The sequence below is a fragment of the Elephantulus edwardii genome, unplaced genomic scaffold (genome assembly GCF_000299155.1).
Source record: "Elephantulus edwardii isolate Elephantulus edwardi_28Jun2011 unplaced genomic scaffold, EleEdw1.0 scaffold00110, whole genome shotgun sequence".
Classification (NCBI taxonomy): domain Eukaryota; kingdom Metazoa; phylum Chordata; class Mammalia; order Macroscelidea; family Macroscelididae; genus Elephantulus; species Elephantulus edwardii.
Genome location: NW_006399860.1, coordinates 504422 through 512441, shown reverse-complemented (window position 1 = coordinate 512441; position 8020 = coordinate 504422). Strand labels below are relative to the sequence as shown.

The 8020-nt window shown below is 41.7% G+C and overlaps 1 pseudogene; it reads left to right on the top strand.

Moving 5' to 3' along the window:
• The first annotated feature begins 110 nt into the window (after positions 1-110).
• LOC102856628 overlaps positions 111-8020 on the top strand; it is a 26190-nt pseudogene continuing 18280 nt past the window's right edge.

The following is an 8020-nucleotide window of genomic DNA, read 5'->3' as shown; positions in this document are numbered from 1 at the left end:
CCGTGAGGGTCCTCCATCTCCACATCAGAAGTGGTGTTGTTGTTATGTGCCGTTGAGTCGCTTGCGACCCTTCCTAGGCCAGGCTGTCACTCTTGCCTTCTTGGTCACTAATGGCACTGTTCCAATGCCCAGCTGTGTCCAATAATTTAGAAAATGTTGGCAAAGAAATGAATTATAAAATTAAGAGTCATGTAACTAGGATGGAAGTTTTAGAAAAAAATGGAAATAAATTTACAACCAGAGTAGCACAAGTAGCTAAGAAAGCTCAAAACACCAAAGTGTCTGTTCCAACCATCCAAACAACAAATGCTAAGAACCAACTAAAACCTACTGCTTCTGTGAAACCAATACAGATGGAAATGTTGGCTCCAAACGGTCCTTCTTCTCAAGCTGAAGATATCTCCATGAAAGAAGTGAATCTTTGCCAAGCTTTCTCCAATATCTTGCTCTGCAAAATTGAGTACATTGATAATGAAGATTGGGAGAACCTTCAGCTCTGCAGTGACTATGTCAAGGACATCTATCAGTATCTAAGACAGCTTGAGGTTCTACAGTCGATAAGCCCACACTTCTTAGACAGGAGAGATATCAATGGACACATGCATGCCAGCCATCCTGGAGGACGAGCTGGTTCAAGTCCATCCAAGTTTAGTCTTCTGCAGAAAATGCCATACATGTGCATTGCTTTTTACAGATTCAGTCAGTCCTCATAAGAAGCTTCAGCTGGTTGGGATTACAGCTCTACTGTTGGCTCCGAGTATAAAGAAATGTGTTCTCCAAATATAAAGAACTTTGTTTATATCACAAAAAATACTTACACCAATTCTCAAATCCAAGAAGTGGAAACTGTAATTTTGAAAGAAGTGAAGTTTGCATTGGGTCAACCCTTGCCCCAGTATGATGAGCTTGGAAAATTGGGGAGGTTGATGTTGAACAGCACACTTTGGTCAAATGTTTGATGGAGCTGTTGATGACAACATGGTGCATTATCTCTCATCTCAGGTAGCAGTGGCTGCTTCCTGCTTGTCTCAGAAAGTTCAAGACTAAGGAAAACAATGTAGCTTAAACCAGGAATACTACACTGGATATACACAGAATGAACTGTTGGAAGTCATGCAGCACATGGCCAAAAACGTAGTGAAAGTCAATGAAAACTTAAATTCATTTCTGTCAAAATTAAGTACGTGAGCAGCAAACTCCTGAAGATCAGCACACACAGTTCCTCAGCTGAACTCTTAAGTAACTGAAGACCTTGCCTCACCTCTGATGGGAAAGCCCTGGGCTACTACATGGCTAAGGTTTGGAACTCTTGACTATGCACATAGTCCTCTGGTCTACTTCATGAGGCCTCTTCGGCAGTCAGGAGTGGCATCCACCTCCGCAAATAGCTTGCTTCTGGGAACCCTATAAACCTGGAGAAAGGATGAAAGTCACACAAATGTCGAGGATTTTCATTCATAGGGTCCCTATAAATGACCTATGACTTGACGGCACTTAACAACATAAGATCAGTTGGCCTAGTGGACTGAAAGTGATGCTACCAAGCCAAAGGTGGGTGACTGTAATCCGCGGCCCTCAGGCCTGTTTTAAATTGTTTTTGGTCAAACATTCTTCTAGGTCGTATAGCCTTGGTGTGTCCACTTGCTGTACAGAGGTAACTTGTGGTTGTTGTGAAGCTAAACACTGTGACATTGATGTGTCAAATATGATAATGGTTACCCATGGTGGACAGTGTTTGGAGGAGCTCTGTGATTAAAACAAGCTTGGAAGCAGGAGTGGCATCCACTTCTGTAAATAGCTTGCCTCCAGAAACTCTATGAACCTGGAGAAAGGATGAAAGTCACTCAAGTATGGAGGACTTTTGTTCATAGGGTCACTATGAGTCATTTACAACTCGACGGCACTTAACAACAACAACAATATTGAAGAGAAAGAAAACTATTTCTTTCTCTTTTGTTATTGCTGTTGTGTACCATAGAGTCAGAACCAACCCATAGCTGATTCTCCAGTGGATTTTCAGACACAGTTAATCGTATGGGAGGAAATTGCCCCTTTTTCTCCAGTGGAGCAGCTGGTGGCCTCGAATCACGTGTTTTAGGGATTGCAGCATAGCTTCTTGCCATTAGGCCACCACAGCTGCATTACTTTATTTTTTTATTTTATTTTATTAATTTTAATGAACATTTATAGAGATTTTGCATTTTCATTCATTCATTGTTGCACTTTTCTCCCTGCCCAGCCCACGCCCGCCCCAAGTTCGCTCCTCTCTTTGAAAAGCAAAAGAAAAATTCCTTCTTTGGTATACAATCTCCCCGCATCCCCCCTCTGCCCCAAGTACACTCCACTATGCAACCTTAATTCTGGACTCTTGTGATAACCATAATACCCTATCATATATCGCTTTTAAATTATTCTCTCCCTCATCTGTTTCAATGCAGTATACATAATTTATCCAGTTTTTCTCAGTCTTACTCCAACCCTGATGTCAGTCCCATTTGAATTTCTTTACCTTAAGGTAAAAAAACAAAACCAAAACAAAAAAAAAATCAAACCCCAAAAAAACAAACTAAAAAAACCCCAAAACCAAAACCAAACAAACAAACAAAAAAACCCATCAACACCACCAAAAAAACAAAAAAACCCCCCGAAGATTCTCATCATCAGGCCAATTGACAACACCGTGATAGAAAGAGAAAAGATTAAGATTGTTACCAATTTCAGCTTGCTCAGCTCCACAATCAATACTCTTGACATTAGCAGTCAGGAAATCAAAAGATTAATTGCACTGGGAAAATCTGCTGTCAGAGATTGCTCCAGAGTGCTAAAAAGCAATGATGTCAGTCTAGAGACTAAGGTGTACCTGATTCAGGCCACGGTCTTCGCAATCACTTGCTATGCATCAGGGAGCTGGGCAATGATTAAGGTTGACAGAAGAAGAATCGATACTTTCGTGTTGCAGTGCTGGAGAAGAGTACTGAACATACCATGGACTGACAAGAGAACAAACAGGCCTGTCCTAGAGAGGAGGAAGCCAAGTTGCTCCTTGGAGACAAGGATTTTGAAGCTCTGTCTCACATACTTTGGGCACATGGCCAGAAGAGACCAATCCTTGGAGAGGGATATCATGCTTGGAGGGGAAGAGGGTCAGCATAGGAGAGGAACACCCTGGATTGCATGGATTGGTACAGTAAGTGGGGGCAGGTGTATGGGAGGTAGTGAGAGTGGCTCATGATAGGGCAAGTTTCAAGGTTATTTTGTATTGGGTCACTGTGAGTCATAATCAACCTACCGGCACACAATAACAGTTTTAAAAATTAGAGCAGATTAAGCACAGAATGTCCTGTAAAGATTTCCTACAAATTAAAGAGCCAAGTAACGCCCAGGGCTACTGACAAAGAAGCAATCAACACAGCCAAGATGCTGATGTGGAATTTTAGTCTCAAAAACTGTGAGAAAATGTATTTCTGTTCTTAAAAGACTCCCACTTGTGGGAAGCAATATTCTATAATATTCGTAGTACTGTGTTCCCTTCAGCTCCCCTGCATCTTTTTCAGTTAAGCTCTGACAATTGCATGTGTTATTTTAGTTACAAGTTTAAGGTCCTAAGGAAGCACGGGAAAGTTCTTGATAGTCAAGGAGTTAATTACAATTCATGAGACCCTGATATATGCAGAACAGAACTGTTCTCCATCTGGTTTTCAAGGTATTGACCATTTGGAAATAGATCAGTAAGCTTGACTTTGGTGGATTTGAACTACCAACCTTTCAACTAGTAGCGGACTACTTAACCATTTGGGTGACCCAAGGATAATGACTCCTTTTGGGTTCTGATTTTCTTCATCATGTCGGGTTTCTTGGTTTTACTTGTGTAACAATGGTGGTGGTAGAAAACCAAAAAGGAAGATGATACTTGACATTTCACAAGCTGAAGGAACTCATGTAGATGTTTAAGTCTCAAACTGTAATACCGACAGAGTCTATGGACAAATACTGAAGGATGTAGGAAGCATCAAAAGAAGATGGAAGGAATATGTAGTTACTGTACTGAAGGATGGATTAGCACTAACCCACCTTAGTATCTGATCAAGAGCACATGATAGTGAAGGAAAAAATGTAGGCTGCATTGACAACACTGACAAACAAAACGATAATAAAAGGCTCTAAAACTTGAGGGAATACCAATTGAGGTGATTCAGCAAACAGATGCAACCTTATCTATACCAAAAAATTTGGAAGATAGATATTTGTACCCATTCCAAAGGAAAGAAAGTGAAGAAATTGCAGAAATTACTCAGCAATATCATGCTGTTGTCGTTAAGCGCTGTCACGATTCATAGGGACTCTATGAACAAAATATCTGAACCCTGTTCTATAACTATTGTATAAATATAATAGACAAGTAAAATCTTACTGAAAATATTGAAAAATTCTTAAAAAACAAGACATTGACAAAGCACTGCCAAACACTCAAGTGGAATTTGGAGGAAGCTATGGAACCAGGGATATCTCTGCTGAGAATGCCGTAAAAATGTTTATTTGTATTTTATTGACAGTGCAAAGACATCTGACTGTGTGAGTCATAAGAAGTTAAGAATAACACTGAGAGGAATGGAAATTCCAGCGTGAGATGGACTGGCACAGGCACTGCCACGATGGGCTTAAGTAGCACAGAGATTCTGAGGCTGGCACTCCGGTGGGTAGGGTTTCATACAGAAGGTCACTCTGAGTTAGAATTGACTCAGTGGTGTCTAACAGTAACTGAATGTCTGTGGTTGTAATGTATGTTGTTGTAGTGGTGTACTGTCGAGTCAGGACTGACTCATAGCTGACCCTCCAGCAGATTTTCAGAGGTTGTCAATTTCACAGGATGAGATTGTCCATCTTTCTCCCATAGAGCACCTGGTAGATTTGAACCTTGTGCCTCTGGGTTCACAGTCCAATTACTTATCACTAGGTGACTAGAGCTCCCTTGGTTCTATATGGGAGTAATTCATGATGTTGATGAGTCCTATTATGAGTGAATTAGTATTGGGGTGGAAAGTATATTGAGTCACCACTTCATTAAAGAGTATGAGTCAAATCATCACTCTGACCCACCAGTCTTACCCTACTAGAGGCTTATATAAGCTTATAGGATCTCAATGCTAGCTCTCTCTTTTGGGATGTTCCTTTCTTGCGACACTGGGCCACAGCATCCAGCTACACTGCAACAGACAGTTTATAATTTTCATCAGTCTCTGCAACACTAGCCTGCATTACTCACAGTCGCCCAAGTTATTCCCTTGATGAGTGAGACTTTTCAACAAATCACTGAGCCCAAGGACATAGAGGAGCGGGGGTACTGAACAAAGGAGGATCAGTTGATGTTGGAAATCATGCAGTTATACAGCACATCAAACATTTGACACTGTTGACTTTGCCCTTTTTTATAACTCATCTGCCACTAATCATAGAAGAATGAATTATGAATGCAACTTGCCTGGTCCTCAGTAATTAGTGTTCAATGCATCAAATCTGGTGTTGAGTTTTCATTGCTTTTAGGCTATGAAGTTAGCCTTGACTCATAGTGGCCCTCTAAACAGTAAATGGAAAGAAACCTGTTCCTGTCTTGTGTCATCCCCGCGATGTCTGCCATGCTCAAGCCCATTCATTGTGTCATTCCATCTCATTGAGTGTCCTCCTCTCTTCTGTTGACCATCTGCCTTTCCCAGCATGATGTCTTTTCCCAAGGACTGACCCTTCATAGCAACATCCCCATCTTTCTCCTGTGGAGCAACTGGTGGATTTGAACTGCGTGCCTTTGGAATTGCAGCATAGATTCTTGGTTTTTTATTACGAGACTACCAGAGCTCCCTAGAGTATGTTGTTAAGAGAGGGGGACATCATACTTGGAAAAAATGGAAGGTCAACAAAAGAGAGTAAGATCCTCACAGTGACTGATACAAGTCACTCAAGGCTTGAGTATGTCAGAGTCGATGAGAATGGAGGATGTCACAGGATGCATGAGGGCTCAGATCTCTTGTTCATAGGATTGCTATTTGACTGGAGGGGAAAACCCTGGGATGAGATGGATTGACTCACGGGTAGGTGTGTCAGAGACAGCGAAAGTGGCTCAGGATAGATCAGGGTTCAGAGCTATTGTAAGTAGGGTCTCAGTGAGGTGCAAGTGATTCGACAGCACATAACAACAACAAGGTGTCACTGAGTTGCCATTCTGACTCCTGGTAATTCTGTGTGTATCAGAGCAGAACTGTGTTCTCTATGGTCTTCAATGGCTATGCTTTTTTCTAAGGTGCTTCTGGAGCACATTGTCTATTTAAGTCACTTCGAGATTAAATCAATCTCTAGGGCCAGTTCTACCCTGTGGTATAGAGTTGCTATGCATTTGCTTTTTATGCATTAATGAGGCAGGATCATTGTTAAGAATCATAATTCATAGATGCAACAGAGTCATAGATGCAACAGAGTCATGGCTGCAGAGGCTGTAAATTACATGGAAGGAAACTACTCTTTTTTTCCTGTGGAGCAGCTGGTGGATTTGAACCATATGCCTTTGGGTTGGCAGCATAACTTCTTACCACTAAGCCACTAGAGCTCCGTCATTAGTGATCACTGTTTGTTGATATGTGTTATGGAGTAGGAAGTGACTCATAGCTGACCCTCCAGTGGGGTTTTCAGAGGCTGCATGTAAATTTAGGGTTAGGAGTTTGCCCTAGTTTCTCCTGCAGAGCAACTGGTGGATTCAAACCACCTGCCTCTGGGTTGACAGCACAACTCCTTACAACTGGACCACCAGAGCTCCCTCATTGGCTGTTGTTGTTGCTGTTATGTACCATTGAGTCAGAACCAACCCATAGCTGAATCTTCAGTGGGTTTTCTTTTCATTGTTTTCATATCAGATTTTTTTCCTTTTTTTAAATTGAGCAACCATCATATTTATCACTTTTTAATAGTAAACATATACATTCATTATCTTCATGGAAATTCTTAGGAAAGACTAAGTCCAGGATGAAGTGAAAAAAACATAAATATTTCAAAGGGCTCTTGTATAAAATTCTGTTTCTAAGTTTGAGGTGGAAGAAGGACTTGGCCTTCTGCCTTGAGCCAAGTAAATACACATAGTAAACACAGAGCAAAGGGAAACCAGGACTTCACACAGTGTCATGTCTGCAGTTCCTGCCACATAGCGTGATCTTTTCACTTCAAAGGACAGTCCCTTGGTTAGTTGGAATGGTAGCCCCAGATGGGCGTGTTGGTTCTGGCTATCAAGTTTATTCTGACTCAAAACGACTTCATGTGACAGAGCAGAACTGCCCCCCAGGGTAGTCTTTCCTGGAGTACATCACAGGAAGCCACTGTGTGGGTATAAACCCCTAACCTTGGAGTTAGTCTGTAAGGGCTTAACCATTGTGCCACCAGGGTCAGTGTTCTCTAATGTGTTAAACCAATGAACTTCACAATTTTTAAATATTCACCTAATCGTGTTTTTCTTAAATGGATTAAAATCAACTCAATTTCTTTTGTATCCATAGCTACAATGTGCTAGTTATGCCTGGAGCTCTCACTGACCCTGTGCTGTGTGGAATGTCACTGTAGTGTAGCCCCAACAGAGATCTATCTACCCCCAGCACAATGACTTGCTACTGATGACAAGCATCTTTGGACGCTGTGTGATTGCTACCATAACTGTAAGAATAGTTGAAAATGTTGTTGTTGTTGTTGTTGTTGTGTGCGACTCATAGCGACCCTATGAACCCTATGTACAACAGTCCTAAACAGTCCTAACCCCTGCTCTATCCTGTGCCAATCTTACTGTCTCCTTGTCAATCTTACTGACATATCTACCTCCATTACCCCAGTCACTGAATCGATCCATCTCATCAAGGGTCTTCCTCTCTTGTGCTGTCCTTCTACCCTCCCAATCATGATGTCCCTCTCCAAAGACTGGTCTGTCCTTGCAACATGTCCAAAGTATGTCAGATGGAGCTTCAGAATCCTTGCCTCCAAGGAGCAGCCTGGC